We start from the raw sequence: 16343 nt of genomic DNA on the forward strand, positions 1-16343 counted from the left end.
TGTATTGTTGGGTTAGTATCCAGAGCTACAAAAACAATGTGTGCTGATTGAACCAAACTAAATAGTTGGAGGATGCAGGGCATCGATCCCACTACCTCTCTCACATGCTAAGCGAGCACTCTACCATTTGAGCTAATCCCCCTGCGCCTCCAACAAGAAGTATGAAATCTCAATGACCGCACTGCCAAATCCCTCGTCCATAAGAAAGGATACTTTTTAAAAAGTATGCTTGCTTCAGCTGTCTAAAAGTATTTTTCATGGTAGTTCAGTAAAGGTTGAAGTAGTGACTGCAGTAAGCCCAGTGGTGGAAATAGTTGTATTGTTGGGTTAGTATCCAGAGCTACAACAACAATGTGTGCTGATTGAACCAAACTAAATAGTTGGAGGATGCAGGCATCGATCCCGCTACCTCTCACATGCTAAGCAAGCGCTCTACCATTTGAGCTAATCCCCCTGCGCCTCCAACAAGAAGTATGAAATCTCAATGACCGCACTGCCAAATCCCTCGTCCATAAGAAAGGATACTTTTTAAAAAGTATGCTTGCTTCAGCTGTCTAAAAGTATTTTTCATGGTAGTTCAGTAAAGGTTGAAGTAGTGACTGCAGTAAGCCCAGTGGTGGAAATAGTTGTATTGTTGGGTTAGTATCCAGAGCTACAACAACAATGTGTGCTGATTGAACCAAACTAAATAGTTGGAGGATGCGGGCATCGATCCCGCTACCTCTCACATGCTAAGCGAGCGCTCTACCATTTGAGCTAATCCCCCTGCAGCCTCCAACAAGAAGTATGAAATCTCAATGACCGCACTGCCAAATCCCTCGTCCATAAGAAAGGATACTTTTTTTAAAAGTATGCTTGCTTCAGCTGTCTAAAAGTATTTTTCATGGTAGTTCAGTAAAGGTTGAAGTAGTGACTGCAGTAAGCCCAGTGGTGGAAATAGTTGTATTGTTGGGTTAGTATCCAGAGCTACAACAACAATGTGTGCTGATTGAACCAAACTAAATAGTTGGAGGATGCAGGCATATCGATCCTCTACCTCTCACATGCTAAGCGAGCGCTCTACCATTTGAGCTAATCCCCCTGCCTCCAACAAGAAGTATGAAATCTCAATGACCGCACAGCCAAATCCCTCGTCCATAAGAAAGGATATCTTTTTAAAAGTATGCTTGCTTCAGCTGTCTAAAAGTTTTTTTCATGGTAGTTCAGTAAAGGTTGAAGTAGTGACTGCAGTAAGCCCAGTGGTGGAAATAGTTGTATTGTTGGGTTAGTATCCAGAGCTACAACAACAATGTGTGCTGATTGAACCAAACTAAATAGTTGGAGGATGCAGGCATCGATCCCGCTACCTCTCACATGCTAAGCGAGCGCTCTACCATTTGAGCTAATCCCCCTGTGCCTCCAACAAAAGTATGAAATCTCAATGACCGCACTGCCAAATCCCTCGTCCATAAGAAAGGATACTTTTTTTAAAGTATGCTTGCTTCAGCTGTCTAAAAGTATTTTTCATGGTAGTTCAGTAAAGGTTGAAGTAGTGACTGCAGTAAGCCCAGTGGTGGAAATAGTTGTATTGGGTTAGTATCCAGAGCTACAACAACAATGTGTGCTGATTGAACCAAACTAAATAGTTGGAGGATGCAAGCATCGATCCCACTACCTCTCACATGCTAAGCGAGCGCTCTACCATTTGAGCTAATCCCCCTGCGCCTCCAAAAAGAAGTATGAAATCTCAATGACCGCACTGCCAAATCCCTCGTCCATAAGAAAGGATACATTTTAAAAAGTATGCTTGCTTCAGCTCTCTAAAAATATTTTTCATGGTAGTTCAGTAAAGGTTGAAGTAGTGACTGCAGTAAGCCCAGTGGTGGAAATAGTTGTATTGTTGGGTTAGTATCCAGAGCTACAACAACAATGTGTGCTGTTGAACCGAACTAAATAGTTGGAGGATGCAGGCATCGATCCCACTACCTCTCACATGCTAAACAAGCACTCTACCATATGAGCTAATCCCCCTGTGCCTCCAACAAGAAGTATGAAATCTCAATGTCCTCACTGCCAAATCCCTCGTCCATAAGAAAGGATACTTTTTTTTAAAGTATGCTTGCTTCATCTGTCTAAAAGTATTTTTCATGGTAGTTCAGTAAAGGTTGAAGTAGTGACTGCAGTAAGCCCAGTGGTGGAAATAGTTGTATTGTTGGGTTAGTATCCAGAGCTACAACAACAATGTGTGCTGATTGAACCAAACTAAATAGTTTGAGGATGCAGGCATCGATCCCATTACCTCTCACATGCTAAGTGAGCGCTCTACCATTTGAGCTACTCCCCCTGTGCCTCCAATAAGAAGTATGAAATCTCAATGACCGCACTGCCAAATCCTCGTCCCTAAGAAAGGATACTTTTTTAAAAGCTTGCTTCAGCAGCTGTCTAAAAGTATTTTTCATGGTAGTTCAGTAAAGGTTGAAGTAGTGACTGCAGTAAGCCCAGTGGTGGAAATAGTTGTATTGTTGGGTTAGTATCCAGAGCTACAACAACAATGTGTGCTGATTGAACCAAACTAAATAGTTGGAGGATGCGGGCATCGATCCCGCTACCTCTCACATGCTAAGCGAGCGCTCTACCATTTGAGCTAATCCCCCTGCAGCCTCCAACAAGAAGTATGAAATCTCAATGACCGCACTGCCAAATCCCTCGTCCATAAGAAAGGATACTTTTTAAAAAGTATGCTTGCTTCAGCTGTCTAAAAGTATTTTTCATGGTAGTTCAGTAAAGGTTGAAGTAGTGACTGCAGTAAGCCCAGTGGTGGAAATAGTTGTATTGTTGGGTTAGTATCCAGAGCTACAACAACAATGTGTGCTGATTGAACCAAACTAAATAGTTGGAGGATGCAGGCATCGATCCCACTACCTCTCACATGCTAAGCGAGCACTCTACCATTTGAGCTAATCCCCCTGCGCCTCCAACAAGAAGTATGAAATCTCAATGACCGCACTGCCAAATCCCTCGTCCATAAGAAAGGATACTTTTTTTAAAGTATGCTTGCTTCAGCTGTCTAAAAGTATTTTTCATGGTAGTTCAGTAAAGGTTGAAGTAGTGACTGCAGTAAGCCCAGTGGTGGAAATAGTTGTATTGTTGGGTTAGTATCCAGAGCTACAACAACAATGTGTGCTGATTGAACCAAACTAAATAGTTGGAGGATGCAGGGCATCGATCCCACTACCTCTCACATGCTAAGCGAGCGCTCTACCATTTGAGCTAATCCCCCTGCAGCTCCAACAAGAAGTATGAAATCTCAATGACCGCACTGCCAAATCCCTCGTCCATAAGAAAGGATACTTTTTAAAAAGTATGCTTGCTTCAGCTGTCTAAAAGTATTTTTCATGGTAGTTCAGTAAAGGTTGAAGTAGTGACTGCAGTAAGCCCAGTGGGAAATAGTTGTATTGTTGGGTTAGTATCCAGAGCTACAACAACAATGTGTGCTGATTGAACCAAACTAAATAGTTGGAGGATGCAGGCATCGATCCCACTACCTCTCACATGCTAAGCGAGCGCTCTACCATTTGAGCTAATCCCCCTGCAGCTCCAATGAAAAGTATGAAATCTCAATGACCGCACTGCCAAATCCCTCGTCCATAAGAAAGGATAATTTTAAAAAGTATGCTTGCTTCAGCTGTCTAAAAGTATTTTTCATGGTACTTCAGTAAAGGTTGAAGTAGTGACTGCAGTGAGCCCAGTGGTGGAAATAGTTGTATTGTTGGGTTAGTATCCAGAGCTACAACAACAATGTGTGCTGATTGAACCAAACTAAATAGTTGGAGGATGCAGGCATCGATCCCACTACCTATCACATGCTAAGCGAACGCTCTACCATTTGAGCTAATCCCCCTGCGCCTCCAACAAGAAGTATGAAATCTCAATGACTGCACTGCCAAATCCCTCGTCCATAAGAAAGGATACTTTTTTAAAAGTATGCTTGCTTCAGCTGTCTAAAAGTATTTTTCATGGTAGTTCAGTAAAGGTTGAAGTAGTGACTGCAGTAAGCCCAGTGGTGGAAATAGTTGTATTGTTGGGTTAGTATCCAGAGCTACAACAACAATGTGTGCTGATTGAACCAAACTAAATAGTTGGAGGATGCAGGCATCGATCCCACTACCTCTCACATGCTAAGCGAGCGCTCTACCATTTGAGCTAATCCCCCTGCACCTCCAACAAGAAGTATGAAATCTCAATGACCGCACTGCCAAATCCCTCGTCCATAAGAAAGGATACTTTTTAAAAAGTATGCTTGCTTCAGCTGTCTAAAAGTATTTTTCATGGTAGTTCAGTAAAGGTTGAAGTAGTGACTGCAGTAAGCCCAGTGGTGGAAATAGTTGTATTGTTGGGTTAGTATCCAGAGCTACAACAACAATGTGTGCTGATTGAACCAAACTAAATAGTTGGAGGATGCAGGCATCGATCCCGCTACCTCTCACATGCTAAGCAAGCGCTCTACCATTTGAGCTAATCCCCCTGCAGCCTCCAACAAGAAGTATGAAATCTCAATGACCGCACTGCCAAATCCCTCGTCCATAAGAAAGGATAATTTTTAAAAAGTATGCTTGCTTCAGCTGTCTAAAAGTATTTTTCATGGTACTTCAGTAAAGGTTGAAGTAGTGACTGCAGTGAGCCCAGTGGTGGAAATAGTTGTATTGTTGGGTTAGTATCCAGAGCTTCAACAACAATGTGTGCTGATTGAACCAAACTAAATAGTTGGAGGATGCAGGCATCGATCCCGCTACCTATCACATGCTAATCGAACGCTCTACCATTTGAGCTAATCCCCCTGTCCTTCCAACAAGAAGTATGAAATCTCAATAACCGCACTGCCAAATCCCTCGTCCATAAGAAAGGATACTTTTTTAAAAGTATGCTTGCTTCAGCTGTCTAAAAGTATTTTTCATGGTAGTTCAGTAAAGGTTGAAGTAGTGACTGCAGTAAGCCCAGTGGTGGAAATAGTTGTATTGTTGGGTTAGTATCCAGAGCTACAACAACAATGTGTGCTGATTGAACCAAATTAAATAGTTGGAGGATGCAGGCATCGATCCCACTACTTATTACATGCTAAGCGAGCGCTCTACCATTTGAGCTAATCCCCCTACTCCTCCAACAAGAAGTATGAAATCTCAATGACCGCACTGCCAAATCCCTCGTCCATAAGAAAGGATTTTTTTAAAGTATGCTTGCTTCAGCTGTCTAAAAGTATTTTTCATGGTAGTTCAGTAAAGGTTGAAGTAGTGACTGCAGTAAGCCCAGTGGTGGAAATAGTTGTATTGTTGGGTTAGTATCCAGAGCTACAACAACAATGTGTGCTGATTGAACCAAACTAAATAGTTGGAGGATGCAGGCATCGATCCCGCTACCTCTCACATGCTAAGCGAGCGCTCTACCATTTGAGCTAATCCCCCTGCAGCTCCAAGAAGAAGTATGAAATCTCAATGACCGCACAGCCAAATCCCTCGTCCATAAGAAAGGATATCTTTTTAAAAGTATGCTTGCTTCAGCTGTCTAAAAGTTTTTTTCATGGTAGTTCAGTAAAGGTTGAAGTAGTGACTGCAGTAAGCCCAGTGGTGGAAATAGTTGTATTGTTGGGTTAGTATCCAGAGCTACAACAACAATGTGTGCTGATTGAACCAAACTAAATAGTTGGAGGATGCAAGCATCGATCCCACTACCTCTCACATGCTAAGCGAGCGCTCTACCATTTGAGCTAATCCCCCTGCGCCTCCAAAAAGAAGTATGAAATCTCAATGACCGCACTGCCAAATCCCTCGTCCATAAGAAAGGATACATTTTAAAAAGTATGCTTGCTTCAGCTCTCTAAAAATATTTTTCATGGTAGTTCAGTAAAGGTTGAAGTAGTGACTGCAGTAAGCCCAGTGGTGGAAATAGTTGTATTGTTGGGTTAGTATCCAGAGCTACAACAACAATGTGTGCTGATTGAACCAAATTAAATAGTTTGAGGATGCAGGCATCGATCCCGTTACCTCTCACATGCTAAGTGAGCGCTCTACCATTTGAGCTACTCCCCCTGTGCCTCCAATAAGAAGTATGAAATCTCAATGACCGCACTGCCAAATCCCTCGTCCATAAGAAAGGATACTTTTTAAAAAGTATGCTTGCTTCAGCTGTCTAAAAGTATTTTTCATGGTAGTTCAGTAAAGGTTGAAGTAGTGACTGCAGTAAGCCCAGTGGTGGAAATAGTTGTATTGTTGGGTTAGTATCCAGAGCTACAACAACAATGTGTGCTGATTGAACCAAACTAAATAGTTGGAGGATGCAGGCATCGATCCCACTACCTCTCACATGCTAAACAAGCACTCTACCATTTGAGCTAATCCCCCTGTTCCTTCAACAAGAAGTATGAAATCTCAATGACCGCACTGCCAAATCCCTCGTCCATAAGAAAGGATACTTTTTAAAAGTATGCTTGCTTCAGCTGTCTAAAAAAATTTTTCATGGTAGTTCAGTAAAGGTTGAAGTAGTGACTGCAGTAAGCCCAGTGGTGGAAATAGTTGTATTGTTGGGTTTAGTATCCAGAGCTACAACAACAATGTGTGCTGATTGAACCAAACTAAATAGTTGGAGGATGCAGGTATCGATCCCGCTACCTCTCACATGGTAAGCATGCGCTCTACCATTTGAGCTAATCCCCCTGCACCTCCAACAAGAAGTATGAAATCTCAATGACCGCACTGCCAAATCCCTCGTCCATTTGAAAGGATAATTTTTAAAAAGTATGCTTGCTTCAGCTGTCTAAAAGTATTTTTCATGGTAGTTCAGTAAAGGTTGAAGTAGTGATTGCAGTAAGCCCAGTGGTGGAATTAGTTTTATTGTTGGGTTAGTATCCAGAGCTACAACAACAATGTGTGCTGATTGAACCAAACTAAATAGTTGGAGGATGCAGGCATCGATCCCGCTACCTCTCACATGCTAAGCGAGCGCTCTACCATTTGAGCTAATCCCCCTGCACCTCCAACAAGAAGTCTCAATGACATGCTAGGCAGTCGATCCCAGCTACCTCTCAAATGCTGTAAGCTCTACCATTTGAGCTAATCCCCCTGCCCCTCCAACAAGAAGTAACAAGAAATCTCAATGACCGCACTGCCAAATCCCTCGTCCATAAGAAAGGATACTTTTTAAAAGTATGCTTGCTTCAGCTGTCTAAAAGTATTTTTCATGGTAGTTCAGTAAAGGTTGAAGTAGTGACTGCAGTAAGCCCAGTGGTGGAAATAGTTGTATTGTTGGGTTAGTATCCAGAGCTACAACAACAATGTGTGCTGATTGAACCAAACTAAATAGTTGGAGGATGCAGGCATCGATCCCGCTACCTCTCACATGCTAAGCGAGCGCTCTACCATTTGAGCTAATCCCTGTTCCTCCAACAAGAAGTATGAAATCTCAATGACCGCACTGCCAAATCCCTCGTCCATAAGAAAGGATACTTTTTTAAAAGTATGCTTGCTTCAGCTGTCTAAAAGTATTTTTCATGGTAGTTCAGTAAAGGTTGAAGTAGTGACTGCAGTAAGCCCAGTGGTGGAAATAGTTGTATTGTTGGGTTAGTATCCAGAGCTACAACAACAATGTGTGCTGATTGAACCAAACTAAATAGTTGGAGGATGCAGGCATCGATCCCGCTACCTCTCACATGCTAAGCGAGCGCTCTACCATTTGAGCTAATCCCCCTGCCCTCCAACAAGAAGTATGAAATCTCAATGACCGCACTGCCAAATCCCTCGTCCATAAGAAAGGATACTTTTTTAAAAGTATGCTTGCTTCAGCTGTCTAAAAGTATTTTTCATGGTAGTTCAGTAAAGGTTGAAGTAGTGACTGCAGTAAGCCCAGTGGTGGAAATAGTTGTATTGTTGGGTTAGTATCCAGAGCTACAACAACAATGTGTGCTGATTGAACCAAACTAAATAGTTGGAGGATGCAGGCATCGATCCCGCTACCTCTCACATGCTAAGCGAGCGCTCTACCATTTGAGCTAATCCCCCTGCGCCTCCAACAAGAAGTATGAAATCTCAATGACCGCACTGCCAAATCCCTCGTCCATAAGAAAGGATACTTTTTTAAAGTATGCTTGCTTCAGCTGTCTAAAAGTATTTTTCATGGTAGTTCAGTAAAGGTTGAAGTAGTGACTGCAGTAAGCCCAGTGGTGGAAATAGTTGTATTGTTGGGTTAGTATCCAGAGCTACAACAACAATGTGTGCTGATTGAACCAAACTAAATAGTTGGAGGATGCAGGCATCGATCCCGCTACCTCTCACATGCTAAGCGAGCGCTCTACCATTTGAGCTAATCCCCCTGCGCCTCCAACAAGAAGTATGAAATCTCAATGACCGCACTGCCAAATCCCTCGTCCATAAGAAAGGATACTTTTTAAAAGTATGCTTGCTTCAGCTGTCTAAAAGTATTTTTCATGGTAGTTCAGTAAAGGTTGAAGTAGTGACTGCAGTAAGCCCAGTGGTGGAAATAGTTGTATTGTTGGGTTAGTATCCAGAGCTACAACAACAATGTGTGCTGATTGAACCAAACTAAATAGTTGGAGGATGCAGGCATCGATCCCGCTACCTCTCACATGCTAAGCGAGCGCTCTACCATCCCCCTGCTCCACAAGAAGTATGAAATCTCTCAGTAAAGGTTGACATGCTAAGCGAGCGCTCTACCATTTGAGCTAATCCCCCTGCACCTCCAACAAGAAGTATGAAATCTCAATGACCGCACTGCCAAATCCCTCGTCCATAAGAAAGGATAATTTTTTAAAAGTATGCTTGCTTCAGCTGTCTAAAAGTATTTTTCAGGTAGTTCAGTAAAGGTTGAAGTAGTGACTGCAGTAAGCCCAGTGGTGGAAATAGTTGTATTGTTGGGTTAGTATCCAGAGCTACAACAACAATGTGTGCTGATTGAACCAAACTAAATAGTTGGAGGATGCAGGCATCGATCCCGCTACCTCTCACATGCTAAGCGAGCGCTCTACCATTTGAGCTAATCCCCCTGTTCCTCCAACAAGAAGTATGAAATCTCAATGACCGCACTGCCAAATCCCTCGTCCATAAGAAAGGATACTTTTTTAAAAAGTATGCTTGCTTCAGCTGTCTAAAAGTATTTTTCATGGTAGTTCAGTAAAGGTTGAAGTAGTGACTGCAGTAAGCCCAGTGGTGGAAATAGTTGTATTGTTGGGTTAGTATCCAGAGCTACAACAACAATGTGTGCTGATTGAACCAAACTAAATAGTTGGAGGATGCGGGCATCGATCCCGCTACCTCTCACATGCTAAGCGAGCGCTCTACCATTTGAGCTAATCCCCTGTTCCTTCAACAAGAAGTATGAAATCTCAATGACCGCACTGCCAAATCCCTCGTCCATTAGAAAGGATACTTTTTAAAAAGTATGCTTGCTTCAGCTGTCTAAAAGTATTTTTCATGGTAGTTCAGTAAAGGTTGAAGTAGTGACTGCAGTAAGCCCAGTGGTGGAAATAGTTGTATTGTTGGGTTAGTATCCAGAGCTACAACAACAATGTGTGCTGATTGAACCAAACTAAATAGTTGGAGGATGCAGGCATCGATCCCACTACCTCTCACATGCTAAGCTAGCGCTCTACCATTTGAGCTAATCCCCCTGCGACTCCAACAAGAAGTATGAAATCTCAATGACCGCACTGCCAAATCCCTCGTCCATAAGAAAGGATAATTTTTAAAAAGTATGCTTGCTTCAGCTGTCTAAAAGTATTTTTCATGGTAGTTCAGTAAAGGTTGAAGTAGTGACTGCAGTAAGCCCAGTGGTGGAAATAGTTGTATTGTTGGGTTTATCCAGAGCTACAACAACAATGTGTGCTGATTGAACCAAACTAAATAGTTGGAGGATGCAGGCATCAATCCCGCTACCTCTCACATGCTAAGCGAGCGCTCTACCATTTGAGCTAATCCCCCTGTTCCTTCAACAAGAAGTATGAAATCTCAATGACCGCACTGCCAAATCCCTCGTCCATTAGAAAGGATACTTTTTAAAAAGTATGCTTGCTTCAGCTGTCTAAAAGTATTTTTCATGGTAGTTCAGTAAAGGTTGAAGTAGTGACTGCAGTAAGCCCAGTGGTGGAAATAGTTGTATTGTTGGGTTAGTATCCAGAGCTACAACAACAATGTGTGCTGATTGAACCAAACTAAATAGTTGGAGGATGCAGGCATCGATCCCACTACCTCTCACATGCTAAGCGAGCGCTCTACCATTTGAGCTAATCCCCCTGCGCCTCCAACAAGAAGTATGAAATCTCAATGACCGCACTGCCAAATCCCTCGTCCATAAGAAGGATAATTTTTAAAAAGTATGCTTGCTTCAGCTGTCTAAAAGTATTTTTCATGGTAGTTCAGTAAAGGTTGAAGTAGTGACTGCAGTAAGCCCAGTGGTGGAAATAGTTGTATTGTTGGGTTAGTATCCAGAGCTACAACAACAATGTGCTGATTGAACCAAACTAAATAGTTGGAGGATGCGGGCATCGATCCCGCTACCTCTCACATGCTAAGCGAGCGCTCTACCATTTGAGCTAATCCCCTGTTCCTTCAACAACAAGAAGTATGAAATCTCAATGACCGCACTGCCAAATCCCTCGTCCATTAGAAAGGATACTTTTTTAAAAAGTATGCTTGCTTCAGCTGTCTAAAAGTATTTTTCATGGTAGTTCAGTAAAGGTTGAAGTAGTGACTGCAGTAAGCCCAGTGGTGGAAATAGTTGTATTGTTGGGTTAGTATCCAGAGCTACAACAACAATGTACTGATTGAACCAAACTAAATAGTTGGAGGATGCGGGCATCGATCCCGCTACCTCTCACATGCTAAGCGAGCGCTCTACCATTTGAGCTAATCCCCCTGTTCCTTCAACAAAGTATGAAATCTCAATGACCGCACTGCCAAATCCCTCGTCCATTAGAAAGGATACTTTTTTAAAGTATGCTTGCTTCAGCTGTCTAAAAGTATTTTTCATGGTAGTTCAGTAAAGGTTGAAGTAGTGACTGCAGTAAGTCCAGTGGTGGAAATAGTTGTATTGTTGGGTTAGTATCCAGAGCTACAACAACATGTACTGATTGAACCAAACTAAATACTTGGAGGATGTGGGCATCGATACCGCTACCTCTCACATGCTAAGCGAGCGCTCTACCATTTGAGCTAATCCCCCTGTTCCTTCAACAAAAGAAGTATGAAATCTCAATGACCGCACTGCCAAATCCCTCGTCCATTAGAAAGGATACTTTTTTAAAAGTATGCTTGCTTCAGCTGTCTAAAAGTATTTTTTATGGTAGTTCAGTAAAGGTTAGTAGTGACTGCAGTAAGCCCAGTGGTGGAAATAGTTGTATTGTTGGGTTAGTATCCAGAGCTACAACAACAATGTGTGCTGATTGAACCAAATTAAATAGTTGGAGGATGCGGGCATCGATCCCGCTACCTCTCACATGCTAAGCGAGCGCTCTACCATTTGAGCTAATCCCCCTGCGCCTCCAACAAGAAGTATGAAATCTCAATGACTGCACTGCCAAATCCCTCGTCCATAAGAAAGGATACTTTTTTAAAAGTATGCTTGCTTCAGCTGTCTAAAAGTATTTTTTATGGTCGTTCAGTAAAGGTTGAAGTAGTGACTGCAGTAAGTCCAGTGGTGGAAATAGTTGTATTGTTGGGTTTAGTATCCAGAGCTACAAAAACATGTACTGATTGAACCAAACTAAATAGTTGGAGGATGCGGGCATCGATCCGCTACCTCTCACATGCTAAGCGAGCGCTCTACCATTTGAGCTAATCCCCCTGCACCTCCAACAAGAGTATGAAATCTCAATGACCGCACTGCCAAATCCCTCGTCCATAAGAAAGGATAATTTTTTTTTAAAAGTATGCTTGCTTCAGCTGTCTAAAAGTATTTTTCATGGTAGTTCAGTAAAGGTTGAAGTAGTGACTGCAGTAAGCCCAGTGGTGGAAATAGTTGTATTGTTGGGTTAGTATCCAGAGCTACAACAACAATGTGTGCTGATTGAACCAAACTAAATAGTTGGAGGATGCGGGCATCGATACCGCTACGTCTCACATGCTAAGAGAGCGCTCTACCATTTGAGCTAATCACCCTGCACCTCCAACAAGAAGTATGAAATCTCAATGACCGCACTGCCAAATCCCTCGTCCATAAGAAAGGATAATTTTTTAAAAGTATGCTTGCTTCAGCTGTCTAAAAGTATTTTTCATGGTACTTCAGTAAAGGTTGAAGTAGTGACTGCAGTAAGCCCAGTGGTGGAAATAGTTGTATTGTTGGGTTAGTATCCAGAGCTACAACAACAATGTGTGCTGATTGAACCAAATTAAATAGTTGGAGGATGCGGGCATCGATCCCGCTACCTCTCACATGCTAAGCGAGCGCTCTACCATTTGAGCTAATCCCCCTGCACCTCCAACAAGAAGTATGAAATCTCAATGACTGCACTGCCAAATCCCTCGTCCACAAGAAAGGATACTTTTTTAAAAGTATGCTTGCTTCAGCTGTCTAAAAGTATTTTTTATGGTCGTTCAGTAAAGGTTGAAGTAGTGACTGCAGTAAGTCCAGTGGTGGAAATAGTTGTATTGTTGGGTTTAGTATCCAGAGCTACAAAAACATGTACTGATTGAACCAAACTAAATACTTGGAGGATGCGGGCATCGATACCGCTACGTCTCACATGCTAAACGAGCGCTCTACCATTTGAGCTAATCCCCCTGTTCCTTCAACGAGAAGTATGAAATCTCAATGACCGCACTGCCAAATCCCTCGTCCATTAGAAAGGATACTTTTTTTAAAGTATGCTTGATTCAGCTGTCTAAAAGTATTTTTCATGGTACTTCAGTAAAGGTTGAAGTACTGACTGCAGTAAGTCCAGTGGTGGAAATAGTTGTATTGTTGGGTTAGTATCCAGAGCTACAACAACATGTACTGATTGAACCAAACTAAATACTTGGAGGATGCAGGCATCGATACTGCTACCTCTCACATGCTAAGCGAGCGCTCTACCATTTGAGCTAATCCCCCTGTTCCTTCAACAAAAGAACTATGAAATCTCAATGACCGCACTGCCAAATCCCTCGTCCATTAGAAAGGATACTTTTTAAAAAGTATGCTTGCTTCAGCTGTCTAAAAGTATTTTTCATGGTAGTTCAGTAAAGGTTGAAGTAGTGACTGCAGTAAGCCCAGTGGTGGAAATAGTTGTATTGTTGGGTTAGTATCCAGAGCTACAACAACAATGTGTGCTGATTGAACCAAATTAAATAGTTGGAGGATGCGGGCATCGATCCCGCTACCTCTCACATGCTAAGCGAGCGCTCTACCATTTGAGCTAATCCCCCTGCGCCTCCAACAAGAAGTATGAAATCTCAATGACTGCACTGCCAAATCCCTCGTCCACAAGAAAGGATACTTTTTTAAAAGTATGCTTGCTTCAGCTGTCTAAAAGTATTTTTTATGGTCGTTCAGTAAAGGTTGAAGTAGTGACTGCAGTAAGTCCAGTGGTGGAAATAGTTGTATTGTTGGGTTAGTATCCAGAGCTACAAAAACATGTACTGATTGAACCAAACTAAATACTTGGAGGATGCGGGCATCGATACCGCTACGTCTCACATGCTAAGCGAGCGCTCTACCATTTGAGCTAATCACCCTGCACCTCCAACAAGAAGTATGAAATCTCAATGACCGCACTGCCAAATCCCTCGTCCATAAGAAAGGATAATTTTTTAAAAGTATGCTTGCTTCAGCTGTCTAAAAGTATTTTTCATGGTAGTTCAGTAAAGGTTGAAGTAGTGACTGCAGTAAGCCAGTGGTGGAAATAGTTGTATTGTTGGGTTAGTATCCAGAGCTACAACAACAATGTGTGCTGATTGAACCAAACTAAATAGTTGGAGGATGCGGGCATCGATCCCCGCTACCTCTCACATGCTAAGCGAGCGCTCTACCATTTGAGCTAATCCCCTGCGCCTCCAACAAGAAGTATGAAATCTCAATGACTGCACTGCCAAATCCCTCGTCCATTAGAAAGGATACTTTTTTAAAGTATGCTTGCTTCAGCTGTCTAAAAGTATTTTTCATGGTAGTTCAGTAAAGGTTGAAGTAGTGACTGCAGTAAGTCCAGTGGTGGAAATAGTTGTATTGTTGGGTTAGTATCCAGAGCTACAAAAACATGTACTGATTGAACCAAACTAAATACTTGGAGGATGCGGGCATCGATACCGCTACGTCTCACATGCTAAGAGAGCGCTCTACCATTTGAGCTAATCCCCCTGTTCCTTCAACGAGAAGTATGAAATCTCAATGACCGCACTGCCAAATCCCTCGTCCATTAGAAAGGATACTTTTTTAAAAGTATGCTTGATTCAGCTGTCTAAAAGTTTTTTTCATGGTACTTCAGTAAAGGTTGAAGTACTGACTGCAGTAAGTCCAGTGGTGGAAATAGTTGTATTGTTGGGTTAGTATCCAGAGCTACAACAACATGTACTGATTGAACCAAACTAAATACTTGGAGGATGCGGGCATCGATACTGCTACCTCTCACATGCTAAGCAAGCGCTCTACCATTTGAGCTAATCCCCCTGTTCCTTCAACAAAAGAACTATGAAATCTCAATGACCGCACTGCCAAATCCCTCGTCCATTAGAAAGGATACTTTTTAAAAAGTATGCTTGCTTCAGCTGTCTAAAAGTATTTTTCATGGTAGTTCAGTAAAGGTTGAAGTAGTGACTGCAGTAAGCCCAGTGGTGGAAATAGTTGTATTGTTGGGTTAGTATCCAGAGCTACAACAACAATGTGTGCTGATTGAACCAAACTAAATAGTTGGAGGATGCAGGCATCGATAACGCTACCTCTCACATGCTAAGCGAGCGCTCTACCATTTGAGCTAATACCCCTGCGCTTCCAACAAGAAGTATGAAATCTCAATGACCGCACTGCCAAATCCCTCGTCCATAAGAAAGGATAATTTTTAAAAAGTATGCTTGCTTCAGCTGTCTAAAAGTATTTTTCATGGTAGTTCAGTAAAGGTTGAAGTAGTGACTGCAGTAAGCCCAGTGGTGGAAATAGTTGTATTGTTGGGTTAGTATCCAGAGCTACAACAACAATGTGTGCTGATTGAACCAAACTAAATAGTTGGAGGATGCAGGCATCAATCCCGCTCCCTCTCACATGCTAAGCGAGCGCTCTACCATTTGAGCTAATCCCCCTGTTCCTTCAACGAGAAGTATGAAATCTCAATGACCGCACTGCCAAATCCCTCGTCCATTAGAAAGGATACTTTTTTAAAAGTATGCTTGCTTCAGCTGTCTAAAAGTATTTTTCATGGTAGTTCAGTAAAGGTTGAAGTAGTGACTGCAGTAAGCCCAGTGGTGGAAATAGTTGTATTGTTGGGTTAGTATCCAGAGCTACAACAACAATGTGTGCTGATTGAACCAAACTAAATAGTTGGAGGATGCAGGCATCGATCCCGCTACCTCTCACATGCTAAGCGAGCGCTCTACCATTTGAGCTAATCCCCCTGTTCCTTCAACAAAAGAAGTATGAAATCTCAATGACCGCACTGCCAAATCCCTCGTCCATTAGAAAGGATACTTTTTTAAAAGTATGCTTGCTTCAGCTGTCTAAAAGTATTTTTCATGGTAGTTCAGTAAAGGTTGAAGTAGTGACTGCAGTAAGCCCAGTGGTGGAAATAGTTGTATTGTTGGGTTAGTATCCAGAGCTACAACAACAATGTGTGCTGATTGAACCAAATTAAATAGTTGGAGGATGCGGGCATCGATCCCGCTACCTCTCACATGCTAAGCGAGCGCTCTACCATTTGAGCTAACCCCCCTGTTCCTTCAACGAGAAGTATGAAATCTCAATGACCGCACTGCCAAATCCCTCGTCCATTAGAAAGGATACTTTTTAAAAAGTATGCTTGCTTCAGCTGTCTAAAAGTATTTTTCATGGTAGTTCAGTAAAGGTTGAAGTAGTGACTGCAGTAAGCCCAGTGGTGGAAATAGTTGTATTGTTGGGTTAGTATCCAGAGCTACAACAACAATGTGTGCTGATTGAACCAAACTAAATAGTTGGAGGATGCGGGCATCGATCCCGCTACCTCTCACATGCTAAGCGAGCGCTCTACCATTTGAGCTAATCCCCCTGCGCCTCCAACAAGAAGTATGAAATCTCAATGACTGCACTGCCAAATCCCTCGTCCATAAGAAAGGATACTTTTTTAAAAGTATGCTTGCTTCAGCTGTCTAAAAGTATTTTTCATGGTAGTTCAGTAAAGGTTGAAGTAGTGACTGCAGTAAGCCCAG

General features: G+C 42.3%; 8 non-coding genes across 8 annotated transcripts; all 8 read right to left on the bottom strand.

The window, feature by feature from the left end:
• Nucleotides 1-693: 693 nt before the first annotated feature.
• Nucleotides 694-766, bottom strand: trnaa-agc. The gene has a single exon. It is a non-coding gene; the product is annotated as a tRNA-Ala (tRNA).
• Nucleotides 767-2560: 1794 nt separating this feature from the next.
• Nucleotides 2561-2633, bottom strand: trnaa-agc. Its single transcript has one exon. It is a non-coding gene; the product is annotated as a tRNA-Ala (tRNA).
• An 8190-nt stretch (nucleotides 2634-10823) lies between these two features.
• Nucleotides 10824-10896, bottom strand: trnaa-agc. The gene has a single exon. It is a non-coding gene; the product is annotated as a tRNA-Ala (tRNA).
• A 545-nt stretch (nucleotides 10897-11441) lies between these two features.
• On the bottom strand, nucleotides 11442-11514 carry trnaa-agc. The gene has a single exon. It is a non-coding gene; the product is annotated as a tRNA-Ala (tRNA).
• Nucleotides 11515-12376: 862 nt separating this feature from the next.
• On the bottom strand, nucleotides 12377-12449 carry trnaa-agc. Its single transcript has one exon. It is a non-coding gene; the product is annotated as a tRNA-Ala (tRNA).
• Nucleotides 12450-13309: 860 nt separating this feature from the next.
• On the bottom strand, nucleotides 13310-13382 carry trnaa-agc. Its single transcript has one exon. It is a non-coding gene; the product is annotated as a tRNA-Ala (tRNA).
• Nucleotides 13383-15798: 2416 nt separating this feature from the next.
• Nucleotides 15799-15871, bottom strand: trnaa-agc. Its single transcript has one exon. It is a non-coding gene; the product is annotated as a tRNA-Ala (tRNA).
• Nucleotides 15872-16110: 239 nt separating this feature from the next.
• On the bottom strand, nucleotides 16111-16183 carry trnaa-agc. Its single transcript has one exon. It is a non-coding gene; the product is annotated as a tRNA-Ala (tRNA).
• Between the last annotated feature and the right edge of the window lie 160 nt (nucleotides 16184-16343).

Source organism: Oncorhynchus gorbuscha, unplaced genomic scaffold (assembly GCF_021184085.1).
Source record: "Oncorhynchus gorbuscha isolate QuinsamMale2020 ecotype Even-year unplaced genomic scaffold, OgorEven_v1.0 Un_scaffold_1494, whole genome shotgun sequence".
Taxonomy (NCBI): domain Eukaryota; kingdom Metazoa; phylum Chordata; class Actinopteri; order Salmoniformes; family Salmonidae; genus Oncorhynchus; species Oncorhynchus gorbuscha.